The 13,582-nt window shown below is 41.4% G+C and overlaps 1 long non-coding RNA gene across 1 annotated transcript in view; it reads right to left on the bottom strand.

The window, feature by feature from the left end:
• The window catches only part of LOC142827880 (uncharacterized), a 65,603-nt gene extending 53,403 nt beyond the window's left edge, over window positions 1-12,200 (bottom strand). The window contains exon 1 of the long non-coding RNA XR_012902673.1: window positions 11,746-12,200. This is a non-coding gene — a long non-coding RNA (uncharacterized LOC142827880). The remainder of the gene's footprint in view (window positions 1-11,745) is intronic.
• Window positions 12,201-13,582: the final 1,382 nt, after the last annotated feature.

Below are 13,582 nucleotides of genomic sequence, written 5' to 3'. Positions count from 1 at the left end.
GAGGTTTGTACAAACAAATTCATCCAAAACACAGAACTTAGTTGTGATAAGGGAATTTAGCTGTCCAGACAACTGTCAGGAAAACAGCACAGCAGGGCACAGGTTATCCAAACAAGTTGTTCTTGGAATGTACTGGAGACATTTTACTTCAGAAGGTGGAGAAAGCTTCTAACAGGGAGACTGTTCTAGATTTTATTTTTGACTAATAGGGAGGAATTGGTTGAGAATTTGAAAGTGGAAGGCAGCTAGGGTGAAAATAATCATGAAATGAGGATTTCAGCAGTCTATGGGATGGTAAGAGGGCGGACAGCAAAATAAAGACAATGATATCAAGAATGCAGAGTCCAGAAAACTCAGAGACTTGGTAGGTAAGATCCCATGGGAAGCAAGCCTAAGGAGGAAAAAAAACCCACAACTGAAAACAGCTGACAGTTTCTCAGAGACATTGTTAAGGGCAGAACAGCAAGCTATATCTGAGTAGGAAAGGTAGGTATGGCAAGTAAAGGTAAGCAGGACTTGGCTTAACAAGGAGATTTTCAAAGATTAAAAATCAGGGAGTTCTGCATTAAAGGGAAATAGTTAAATTATGAAGGATGAATATAAACCTTCACAAGTGTCAGAGAAAAAAGTCAGAAAGGCCAAAGCACAAAAAGAGATCAAGCTAGCTAGAAAGAGTAACAAGAAAACATCTACAAATTTATTAGAATGAAGAGGAAGACTAAGGACAGGGTAGGCCCTAGGGATATTAAATTGTGATTAATCAGCTAATATAACAAATTGAATTTCCATTGACAATTCAATTAGTTAATAAGGAGAGGGAGGGAGGGACCACTAGCTACTCCTGCTGCAGCTCTGCAGTTTAAACATAGTAGAACCTGGATGTGCTGCAGCCTGGCTCTACTACATTTAAACGGAGCCAGTGGCGTAGCTAGCGGTCTTCTCTCCCCCCGCCCTTATTGACTAATCGAATAGTCAATGGAAATTCCATCTATTACATTAGCTAATTAATCACAATTTAATATAATTAGACCAAGGGGCCACATGAGCCAGGTCTAAGCAGTACTCTTACTACATTTAAGAGGCAGAGCCACAGCACCTCTGCCTCTCCTGCACCATGAAACTGGTGTTGGGGGGAGGGACGGGACTGATTTAAGCCAGCTCCCCTAGCACCCACTCCTGCTCCCCCCATCCGCTGGCTCTTATCAGAGGCAGCAAGTGCAGGGGAAAGTGTGAGTAGTTGGCTCAACTACCCAATAAGACTAGGCTTGTCAGGTAGTCGACTACTCTTTTACATCTCAAGTAGGCCTATTATTCAAGGTGGGGAGGAGGGAGGAAAGGGAAGCAGTAACAGAAAATGTGAAAGCAGTGGAGGTGCTTATGGCTTGGTTTTCACCAAGATGGTGATTAGCTGCCTAACAATGGGGGTAGGTTCAATGGGGTAGGTTCAGAATCTAAAATAGGAAAACAAAGTTAGACAAGTTAGAGGTCTCCAAGTCACCAGGGCCCAATGAAATTCATCCTACAATAGTCAAGGAACTGATTGACAAAATGAGCCATTGATTAGCTATCATCTTTAAAATGTCGTGGAAGACGGGAAAGATCCCAGAAGATTGGAAAAGGGCACATAGTGCCAATCTACAAAAAACAAAACAAGGACAACCCGGAGAATTACAGACCCACAGACCCATCAGCTTTCTGTACCAGGAAAGATAATTGAGCAAATAATTAAGGAATCCTTTTGGAATCATTTAGAAGATATGTAATAGTCAGCATGGATTTGTAAGAACAAATCATGTCAAATCATCTAACAGCTTTGTTAGGATTACAAGTCTTGTGCATAAAGGAGAAGTGATGATATACCTAGACTTAAGGCATTTGATACAGTCAGGCATGACCTCAAAAATTATAAGCTAGGGCAGTGATGTGCAAGCCCCAAAGGGATCATGGATGTCTTCCCAGGAGGTTGCAGCGTTTAGACCCAGCCAGGTGGTGGTCCTGACGGTTGGCAGCCCCCGCGGCGCCTAGACCTGGCAGGCTGAGCCCGGCAATTGGCGGCCCCTCTGGCGCAGATCAAAAGAAGTTGTTCACCACTGAACTAGGGAAATGCAATATAGCTATATAGAGCTATTATAAGATGGGTGCATAACCATTCCCAGAGTAGTTATCAATTGTTCAGTCATGTCATGCTGGAAGGGTATAACAAGTGGGATTCCACAGGGACCAGGTTTCTGACCAATTCTGTTCTATATCTTACCTTGATCTGGCCCACTGTGAAGCTCAGGGCTCAACCCACCCCCAGCAGTCAAGCTAATGCTCATACTGCAGCCACACAGCAAGTCTGAGCCTTGGTGTCTCACACACACACACACACACACACACACACACACACACACACACGGCATTTTAGGGGAGCCCTGGCACTCTGAATTTGTGCGTATAGGGGCCAGATCAAAGTGAGGGTCCCCCTCCCCCCCATGTGTGGCTCTGAATGGTTTTTCTGTGGGCCAGTGGCCTCTGACAGGAGGGGGGTGGGAGAACTGTGTAGAAGGCAGCTGTGGGAGAGGCAGCTCCTCAGGAGCTAGCATGCAAGGGGAACCAGTTTAAAAGCTGATTCCTGCCTCCCTGACCCCTCTGATATGGGGGGGGGGGGGAAGGGGAGGCTGTGAGTACCTTATGATTAACCCATGAGATCAGGCTCATGGGTTAATCATGTGAACAGGTTTATGTTCACATGCCTAGTTTTAGCCTCATTTTCTACTGATACCTGGCCCAATGTCATCATGTTTACGGTCATAAACATACTCCAGTGGAATCAGCAATGCTAAATGATGTATTTATTCTGATGTGATATTTAAAGAGCTAAATGGGCATATCTTGGTTCCAAGATTACTAAGTGGACATTAATTATTTGTAGATCAAAGAACAAAGATAAGAGTAGTTATTCACAGCAGAAACATGGGTATAACTTTATTCCAGTATTCTTGGTTAAGTGAATATAAAAAACAACCCTTCTTACATGATGTAATAGTTCTACCACTTCCTTGGCAAGGTACTATTGGACTTTAAGTATTACAATGGGACAAAACATTTGAAAGTTTAATAAGGAATTTGATTGGTGGGGGATGGGGGGCTATTGTATCATTTGGTCTCATGGCCTGGAGAGTTTTTATAAAAATTTAACTCCTTTTAGGGGTTAGAAGTCATTTATAAACCACTCCTTGTTCAAGTGTAATAGTTACTCATAAAATATTCACCAAGTAGTTTGGAGACTTTTCAGACTATGCATTGTTTATGAACGGTTCCCATTAGCAGCAAATAATGAGATCTCTTCTGCTCCCTATATATTGGTTAAAAGTTAGAACTAGGACAACAGAAAATATAAACCAAGTACAAGTTTGCCGTTATTATTCATTACTACATTTGTGAAGCTTCCAAAATTCACAGCTGTTTATAAGTACAAAGGTGTGTAATATCAGCGCCATAGCAATTTCCTTATTATGCAATTTTTGGTTTACAGTTTGGCCAGCTAATTTTTTAAAATAAGTTATTTTCTGTCTTTCCAGATGCATCAGAGGATGAGTAATGCCCATAAGAAATATTCATTTGTTGCTAATTCGATTAACTGCACTGGTTACTTCCACCACAAATCATGGTATTTAAAATTCAGTTAAGTGGTAAAACACCTAAACCTTTAAAAAAAAAAATCTAGTTTCAACAACATTTGACATAACGAATTCCACAGATTCCCCTACAGCAGGTAGGCAAATTCACCCTTATACGGAGAACCAGCATGAAGTCTCCCATCTGAATCCTAAGAACTGGGCTAAAAGGTGTCAAGGCCTTGTCCTGCTCTCTGTATGGGATTTGGGGCATGAATTTTACCTTGTGAAGAAATATTACCTTGTGTTTTTTTGTTAAAGTTTACCCAGTTAAACAAAACATTTTGAAACAAGATTGTTGTTAAATTTGATTCATTTCAGCACAAGAAGTTGATCTAAGGTGTGATATCAAAGGGTAGATACATTTCCTAATAAATGATGAGGGAACAAGTGCTTTTAAAGGAAACCCATTCATCACTATGAAAAACTAAACCACTTACTTTTGGTGAGGGGAAAGGTGGGGGGAGGAGGAAGAGAGGAGGAATAGCTTCATCCCTTTCTTCTGATGTGTAAGTGTGTAAATAGTCTGTCATCACCTTATTTGCATCTCTGATGTTAGAATGGTCCATTACACGCTGGGAAATTTTACCCAACTTTTAAAGTTTGTGCAGCTGTTAGGCATGGAATTGAGTCATCTTCCCCACACTTAAATCAGGGAATATGGTTTAAAAATAAAGTACACTGTATTCCACAAATCTGGTTGAAGATACAAGTTACAAAGGAGTTTCCATTTGGCATGTACAAAAGAGGACTCTTGTTTTAGTGGGAGTGTTTCCATCTTTTTTTAAATTAAAAATTTAAATCAGTTATTCAAGTTTCTGTATTGAAAACTCATGGTTCTTTGCCAAAGGATGATTTTAAGTTCAAGGTCATTGGAATGTTACATTTTAGAGAAGTTGCATAAGATTTCAGCAATTTAACATGAAGTTCCAATTTTGAAAGTGGACATTTTCTAACAACCCCTCCTGCCCCCCCAAAAAAACAACCAAAACTTTGCATGTGAATAATCTCAAAGCTGTGATATTAACTTGTTTTACTGTATACATGGAGGCAACTATTGGGCCACCAAGCCAATAGCAGTATGGCTGCTGCAGGGAGCACTGGGGCATTCACAGGGGACACAGCTTTCAACCTTGTACATTTCACAGCATAGCAGCAGAACCACCCTCAAGCACAGTGGATAGTTCCTAACCATACTGCTATTAGCTTGATGCCCCAGAGGTTGTTGACCAGCCACCACAAAGACCTAAAGGAAGTTAGAATGTAGTTCCCAGATGTACCAGTTCCCTCCTGATAGCTAGTAGTAAGAAACTGCAATGACATAGGATCTGAGTTTTGACCTTTAACTTGTTTCTCATAAGAAAGCCCTTTTTCCTTACACCATGACCATGCAAACTGAGGTGCAGGTTGAAGTGTTACACAAATCTTGTCAAGACACACAAAAATTCAGAAATCAGCCACTTTTTCAGAGTCTAGTAGCAAGTTATGTAAATGGAACATTGATATTTCAACCACAGAAAGTATAAATACGATATATTCTCTTATTCTAGTAACTTAATTGTGGCTTCAGGGAATGCCATATTGCTTGATTTATCTAGCCTACAAATGGAAGAAGTAAGGCTCAGGTATTCAATAGTCCCATCACAATATTGCAGTAATTCTGGACAAATTGTAGTCTGTAGGAATTAGTCCTAAACTTCCTAGATTTATGGTCTGAGCTATTAAAACGCTGAGAATTCAGAACAATGTCCTAATAAAATAATCAATGGCTTAGATTTAACTGTACATTTCCTTTAATATATTTGTTACCAGAACAAAGACCCAAAGAAGCATTTTGAATTGGTAAAGCTACTGGGAAAAAGGTCGGGGCAAATAAAAGTTTAAAAAAAAAAAAAAATCACATTTGTTGCCTAAAAATGGAAACTTAAATGCTGACTGTAACAGTCTCATCAAGAGAATGCTCAGACAATGGGAGCATAAGATAAGTATAACTTTCAACTGACCCCCAAATGTCAACCACTAGAGAATATTTTCAAGCTTTAGATAGATTGTGTTTCCCATTATAGGAAATAAAAGCCCTTCAAGTCCTCCTCAAATGAATGATCTTTAGTCACAAGACAGAGTCTAAATATGTTTGCTAGAAATATTTAGCCAGAGTCTTGCTTTTAGAGTTTGTTGGCCTTGGGAGGGTAAGAAACCTGGCCTGCTGCAGACATGGTCAGGTACAGAGGAAGATTAGCTAGATTTTCTTTTCTCTGAAAGTTGTAAGACCAAAAATAACACTTCAAAAAGGCAGCCTTTAGCAATATGCCAGAGTCTAGAGGAATAGAATAGAAATAGCCTAACCAACCCTGAGCAGGTTACAGTGCAGTTTAATCATGGCTATTTATATCAGAACAACATCTAAATATTCCAACTGAGATGATGGTCCTGCCATGTTAAGCACTGCAAATGGGCATAGCAAGAGTCCCTGCTCAAGAGTTTACAGTTTAACTAGACAATACAAAAGGAAATACGCCCCAGTTCCCTAGGTTGAGGTGGAGAAAAAGCACAGATTAAGGGTAGGTTTTTAAAACAACTTAAAGTTGGATACTAAAATCCTACTGGATGCAATGATACTAGAGCATTTAATCCTCCTAAACTGCTTTGAACGGGTCATCCTCAATTGTTTGGATACTGTGGCCAAGGAAGGAATGGAGACTCCATCTCCTAAGCCCACATCCAGTGCCATAGCCATAAGACTGTGCTGCCTCTCCAAACAGAAAGTCACCACACTATCAGTAAGTTGGATTTTATTTGCCATTTATCATTCCATCGCCTTTAGCTCTTCTCCAGTCCCAGGCAGTGTCATCCAACAAACTGACAGGTAACAGGTATGAGCGCAATAGCCTTGAAGTTCTAGGCAGAATTTCAAGCTGCCCTTTCTGGACCTGTGTATTGCTACTTTTAAAGTTGAACAAAAATGCCCTCAGTAGAATGGAGATCTATTTTTCTACCTGTAAGGAACCAATATCATAAGTATGCACTGCCTATAGCATGCAGGGTCAGATTTTCAGAGATCCATAAGCACCTAGTGGAATTTTCAGAAGTGACTTCAGGGAGCATCGGGCACCTAGACAAGGGGAGTTAAGTGCCAAGGTGTCTCTTGAAAGTCTTTCTAGGTGCTACCTGCATCCTTACACTCTAAAGGCCTTTTGGGAAAAAAGTCTGACCCATGGTGCAATTCCTCTCTATGGTTTATGGTATCAGCCATCTCTCTACTTGAAACTGCCAATATCAAGCAGATACCTGAGTCCTGCAGCAACAGACGAAAAGATCAGCTTCAGAAGCCCAGCAGAAAGACTAGGAGAAGAATTATTTGAGTAAAGGCCTGGAAGTGAGGATATCCCATGTTCTTCTCCAGTCTAGTAGTTTCTCCTTCTAGGATCTTGGGCAAATCACGTAACCCCACCCACACTCAGTTTAGCCATCTGTAAAATGGGAATGCTACATAAATACCTATGTTTATAAGGTATCGTGAAGTAGTAGTACTAAGGGCACGTAGTAGCAACACAGTTAGCTATGCCAGTTCAGTAGGACACTTGAGAAAACCATTTTCAGACAGAGCAGCTTTTCTTAAAGCCATCAATTTCCCACTCTCAAATGCCATGTTTAGGCAAGGTCTGCCTGTTCAAAAGAGCTTGTGTAGGAGCAGCCATCTCTTTGGAGACATGCTGTAGGACCCTAGAATTGGGCAGCAATGAATATATAACAAATAATAATATAGGAACAAATCCTGCCGCCCTGCCCCAGGGAATAGTACTACTTGTATCAGACCCCTCCTGCAAAACTGGAAGTGCCATGATGGGAGAGATTTGTGGTCAAATGAAAAATTGTTTCCAATAAAATTCATAAATATTAATTTTGGAATTGTCTTGCAGAACCCTTATTTTCACTTTGCAGAACACCATTTTGGAAACACTGCTTTAGGCCTCTGAAAGAAAAAGAAAAAGAAAGAATCTAGATATAGCTAACTAAATCAAAGAAGGCAGTTGTGTGTCCACACTCCTGGAAATTGAAGCAAAAAAAAAAAAAAAAAAACCCCTTAAAATCTATCTTAAAAAAGTGATTGATCAAGAGAAATAGACCTTGGGTGGTTTGAAATCTTTTTGGAAAATTCAGTAACATTGATGTCTATTACATGGAATTATATGAGCAAATCTTGATTGATAAATAGGTTTACTAAGTGGATTTGTGTGGGACTTGCATCACTCCTGCCCTGAGGACAAAGTTTCCTCAAACTTTCAACATGAGCATTTTGAGGTAATCAATTGAGAGTCTCATTTAAGCATGCTATTTTATGTCTACAGATTAAACTCATTTCCTAAACAGTACTATTTTAGTATGTATGACCAAGACAATGACCAAAATTGATGATCCAGTGGGTGTTGCCCCTCTGACTTACTGTATTTGTACAGCCTTCTAGACTTATTTATTGGTTTGTCAAAATCTTCGGTGTAAAACTCAGCTTGCCGAAAATGACTGAACATTCCTCCACTTAATTGGAACCATGCGGCAGCATCCATATTCCTCCTCAAATAAAAGGGGTACTTTGTCACAAGTTCAGCATTCTTTGGTGGTAAAGTACAATTTTCCTAGCAATTACAATTAAATATGAAGTTCACACTTCATAGCAAACATTGTAATTCTATGGGAATAGTTCTCTTTCCACGAACATCCTGGTATGTGTAGTGGGGGCAGGGAAAATAGGACCTCCAGAGCTTCATGAAATAAGCAGTCCTTCTGGTGTCTAATCCAGGGATTTTAAGATAAGGTAGCAGTATGATTGGAATTGTTTAAGAAGCTTATGTAACCCTCTCACCTGCTACTTTTAGGAGGCACCCCCCTGCCTCAAGTTGTAGGCAGGCATGTGCAGAACGGGAGCAGAGCAGGAGGAGTTGGCTATGTTGAGCAATGTATAGTGCTTGGTTTTATTTTCAGTACTGTTGCAAGAAGTGACACTGGATGGGTGGGAGATGCTTTGGGATCCATGCAGCCCTGTAAAGGGCTGCATCACCACCTGCCCTGTAGCCTGAGATCTTCTGTGGTCTGCTGCTTTGGCTCAAAGCCCTGATACAAGCAGACAGCTCAACACAGATTCTGCAGTCCTGAGTTTCATCTCCACTGCAGTGCTCACACCCTTTCACTGTAGCACTCAGAAAACTTTTCTGATCCTTTAAAAGGCCCGTACACAGCATCAGTTTGGCTGATGATTTTGCTCTTCAGCTTGGAACACCAGGTTGTGTACTGAAACAAATAACTGGTTTTTAAAGAGTTATAAACAGTAGAGGGAATTGAGCTAGAAGTGGCTACAAATGAAAATTATACTTCTGTGATTAAAACCTAGCTTAAACTGGAACAGAGGCTTTAAGTAATCTTCTCACCACAAGTCTTCCAGCATGGCTGATGAGTTTAGCCAGGATCCAAACACAAATCTCGAAGCTATAGAAAGTCAAAATGTCTCTCTCTGGAATCCCAAACTTTGGGGCTATAAGTGCAGAGTCAGGAAGGCAACCGGCAGGGGGGGGGAGGGGGGGGGAGGGGGAGGAGGGCATGCTCAGTTTGCTGTGCCCACCAGGGAACTCACACTTTTTTTGCTGCCATCTTCTCAACTTCTTCCCACCTCCATGTCATGATACTTAAGTGGCTATCTTCACTATCCCTTGTTTGACAATTTAACAAATCATCTTTTTATGTCAATGCACCATCATGGTCTCTTTGCTCAACTTACATGCAAACAACAAGTAGTCCTGCAGTACTTTAGAGACTAACAAGAAATGTAGATGGTATCAGGAGCTTTCATGGACACAACCCTTTTCTTCAGATGAAGTTCTCTCAGCTACAGACTAACACAGCTACCCCTCTGAAACATACAAGAAGTTGTAAGTGTGCTGGGTAATGTTACCCTGTCACAGGATCCACTCACAAGACTGGCACCTCCTGTGGGCCACTCTGGGAATTAACTCCACCTGTTGGTGCACCCCTTTTTGGTCAGGGTTCTCCCACCATCCTTACCCTACATACTAGCCTCACTCCAGTGTCTTCTTCATGACTTGGCCCTCCAGTCAGACCACACTTTGTGTCTTCCCCCCCTCCCAGCCTTCTGAAGTTACTCAAAGTATGTCTATGCAAAAAGTCCCAGGAAGTCTTCTCTGTCCTGATGGCACCACTTCCCCAGTGGGCAGTAGAAGAACCTAGGCCTGCCCACCCATTACTCCAGGTTCAGTTCCTCTGTTCTGGGCTTTCCGCTGCCAGCTCTAACTGCTCGGTCACTGGATTACTACTCTGCCTGTCCAGCCACCTTCCCTTTTTCTGGGATTATCAGCTCCACGCCATCTCCCTCTTCCTAGAGATTGCTGCCAGCCTACCTGTAGCCTTTCCAGCCAGCCCCCTGGCTTTATACGCGCCCTACCTGTTCCTACATGGGTGAATGTGCTGCCAGTTAGTTTCCAGCTCCTCCTCCAAGTGCAGCCTCTACAGTTAATGTCTGCCCCCCCCCCCAACCATTTCTGATGTCCTCTGAGGAGGCATCACCCTCACCAGAGACCCATGATACTTACACCACACAACAGTAACCACTGTATTACTAGTTCTCATTCTACTTTACATGATGCAGTTTAGATGCTAGTGAGTTGGGATACACTCAAGAGGTCAGCCAGCTGAGGTTCACTGTTAGCTACCAGGGAGCCCTTGCCTTAGCCCTAGGCTCTGGCATCCAGGTTGCTCTTTGGATCACAGGGTGCATTAAGTCAGACTCAGGCTACATCTAGATTATGGGGGTTTTCTGGGATACTGGAGGCATCCCAGAAAAACTCCACCACATCCAGGGAACGTATCTGCTCTTGTGCCTTTTTTGGGGGGCAGAAGAGCAGACATGCTCTTTCAGAAGCCCTGTCTTTCATGAGGTTCCATAAAACCCTTTCATGAGGAGGAGGACAATTCCAAGAAGAGGATTTTCTGAAATTTGGCCCAGTGTAGACTGGCCAAGTTTCAGAAAAGCCTCTTCCAAAAAAAAAAAAAAAATTCTGAAAAAGGTACATGTAACTTTTTCCAACTGTCTAGACTACACTAATCTGACTCCAAGAAAGAAAGTTTCTAAGCCTGGTGCCTTCTTGGATTCAAATAAATAAAAATAGAAAGGGGTTCTAAAGTGTATATTTTTAAAGCAAAAGACATTGACAGTAGAACTTCTAGGAAAAGGTGATGCACTGAATGTCAACATTAGTAAAACAGAAAATTAGATTTGGCATTTTAATATGCACTCCCCCACAGGCCAGTTGAAGCTTTAAAAAGCAAGTTACAGATTGGTCATTTCTCAAGTCAACTGCATTCTTCAGATCAGCATGGCTCCCTACTGCATAGTCTGAATCCATTCTCCACATTAAACTTCCATTGGTTTCAGAGAAACAGTGTCATACTATATATTTCTCTTAAGCCTTTTGTCTGAGGATCTCAAGTAATTAAGACTGGCAGTATCTCTGTGAGATTGGTATAGTAGTACTGCCCAGTTTACAGAGCTGTGAACTAGCAGAAGAGCTGCTGATTGAACCAAAGAAGTTCCAAATCCACATCCCTAGCTAAAACACATGTTCAAAGTTGTAATGATTTCTGTATTCTCTACCAAACAGATGGAGTTGGTCCCTCCCTTATAACTGAGAGTTGGAAGATCCAGCTAACTTCACCTATCCTCAACCTAAAGCTAGCTCTGTTTTCTCCATTACAACAACAGCACTGTACCTGAGAGAGATAGTCATGTACAGGCCAATTCCATGCTAGCAACAATCAGAAGATACATCAGCAGCTGCTCATGACAGTGATTACAGTTAGTAGCAACCTTGAGGGTTGCAAACATCATTTGGGGCATAGGAGACAGATTTACAGCTTTAGAGGCACAAATCTTCCATATAAAGACAGGTAGAACATGCTACAGAAATCCACAAATCGTCTCTTCACTGCAGCATGGCTTTTAAAAGGGACATTTGTATCCCGGGTGCATATAAAGTTTGCTACTTAAAACAAAAACTAGCATTACTGTATATACACATACCTCTAAGGCATCCTTGGTTCCTGGATAGGATGTTGCAAGAGATCTCCCCGTCACACCCCTTCCTGATGGTAGCTACTTCATTGGCAGAAAAACAACCAGTTCTATGTAGAATGTTCTCCAGTCTCCTTCTCTGGGTTTTCTGTAGCTCAGCTCCACAGCCAAATTACACAACAGAACATCCAACTTACAGTCCAGATCAAATGCCCATACACATCGCTCTTTTGCTTTGTTCAGGCTTTTCAGAAGCCCTCTGCTTCCTGGCCCCTTCTCCAGGGTGGAGCCTTTTTAAAAACCTGCCTTCTTTCCCTTTAGCCTTCCTTAGCTAAAGACTGCAGCATTTTGCTTCTAAGGCTCTTATAGTTTCACTTAGGCCCTATCTCAGTGCCCCTCCAAAGCCCAACTTACACACATTTTCCCAGAGAGGAATTCTTCTTCTTCCCTTTACAGAATCCCCTGCTTCTCTACCATTGTGCAGGGAATCAGACTAGATGATCAAAATGGTCCCTTCTGACCTTAAGGTCTATGAGTCTACCACAGCTGGGCCCAGCCTAAGTAGGCCCCATTACACCCAGCTGAGGTGACTAATGAGCTCTAACTGCCAGCTCCGTAATGACTAAGGGATAAATGCTAATTCAGGAGCACAGCTTGTCTCCAAGGGCAGTTAGCTTATGAAATATAGGGTTTATATTTGTTACACACAGTTATATCTATAGAGATAGACAATTCATGACCTTACTACATTTGTGGCACCATCCTAAAGAAATACCAAATTGTATTTTGTTCTCACTGTTATGCTTTTCTTGTAGGTTCCTCTATGCTGTCCTGTTGAACCCTTTCAGAGGGCTTATGAATTCTTTTCCTTTCCCTGGGTTCAAACAGACTCCTTTCAGAAACACTGATCTAGAGCACAGAAGGGAGGGCTTCCACTCTTCTGTCTTTTATTTCCAGTTTTCATCCTATAGCATCTTAAAGACTAACAGATTTATTTGGGCATAAGCTTTCATGGGTTAAAAACCACTTTGTCAGATGTTTTCATCAGAATTTTCTGATTTTAAAACATTTTAGTTCAAACATTCCATTGCTAATGTGCTTGCTTTTCTTATCACAGTGCATCCCCAAGTAAAGGAGTTTTAATAATGTCTAGACTTGTTAGGGTGGAAGGAAAACAATTGCATATAATAGTCATTCTGTCACATTTATTTAAACTACTAGTAGTTATATGCATCAGTGCCAGTAAGCTTGATGCCCTCTTATTGGGTCTGGTGTGTGAATTCTGTAAAAGAAGAAGTAGTATAACTCCCTGTGTGTATTCAATTTCATGTTTGCATTAAATAAAGATTAGAAAGATCTGGTAGAGAAGTTGCTCAGACCAGTTATGGCAGACCACGCATGTAGAATGATACCAAATGGATTGCTGCTGATCCTCTTTTCCTTTTCACCAATGATTTGGCTTTGCTGTCATTCATCTAACACCAGAGCACTGTCTAGAGCAGATTTGAAATGACCAACCGCTGCATCTAGTTATTCTGCTCATTTATTTACATTGCTTATTGCATGCTAATGTGTGCTTTAAAAAACACACTTACTGAACTCAGTTATTGTTTCATACTTCCACACTCTTGGCAGAATTGTCTTTAAGCTGTGGAACAGATTTAGTTCAGTTTCCCCAGCCTCATTTCATCTACGTGCATGGAAACTTCTGGTATGAGTTCAGCAAGAGGACTGTGAATCTTCCTCCCTGCACCAGAGATTCTGCTCCAAAGAGTTCAGGCATTTATGTGCTTGGACAGAGTGGAATAAAGACACTAGTAAGGCTAGTGATGATCTGTGCAAATTG

Source organism: Pelodiscus sinensis, chromosome 3 (assembly GCF_049634645.1).
Source record: "Pelodiscus sinensis isolate JC-2024 chromosome 3, ASM4963464v1, whole genome shotgun sequence".
Taxonomy (NCBI): Eukaryota; Metazoa; Chordata; order Testudines; family Trionychidae; genus Pelodiscus; species Pelodiscus sinensis.
The sequence above is the reverse complement of the archived record's forward strand: the minus strand, read 5'-3'. Positions and strand labels throughout refer to the sequence as shown.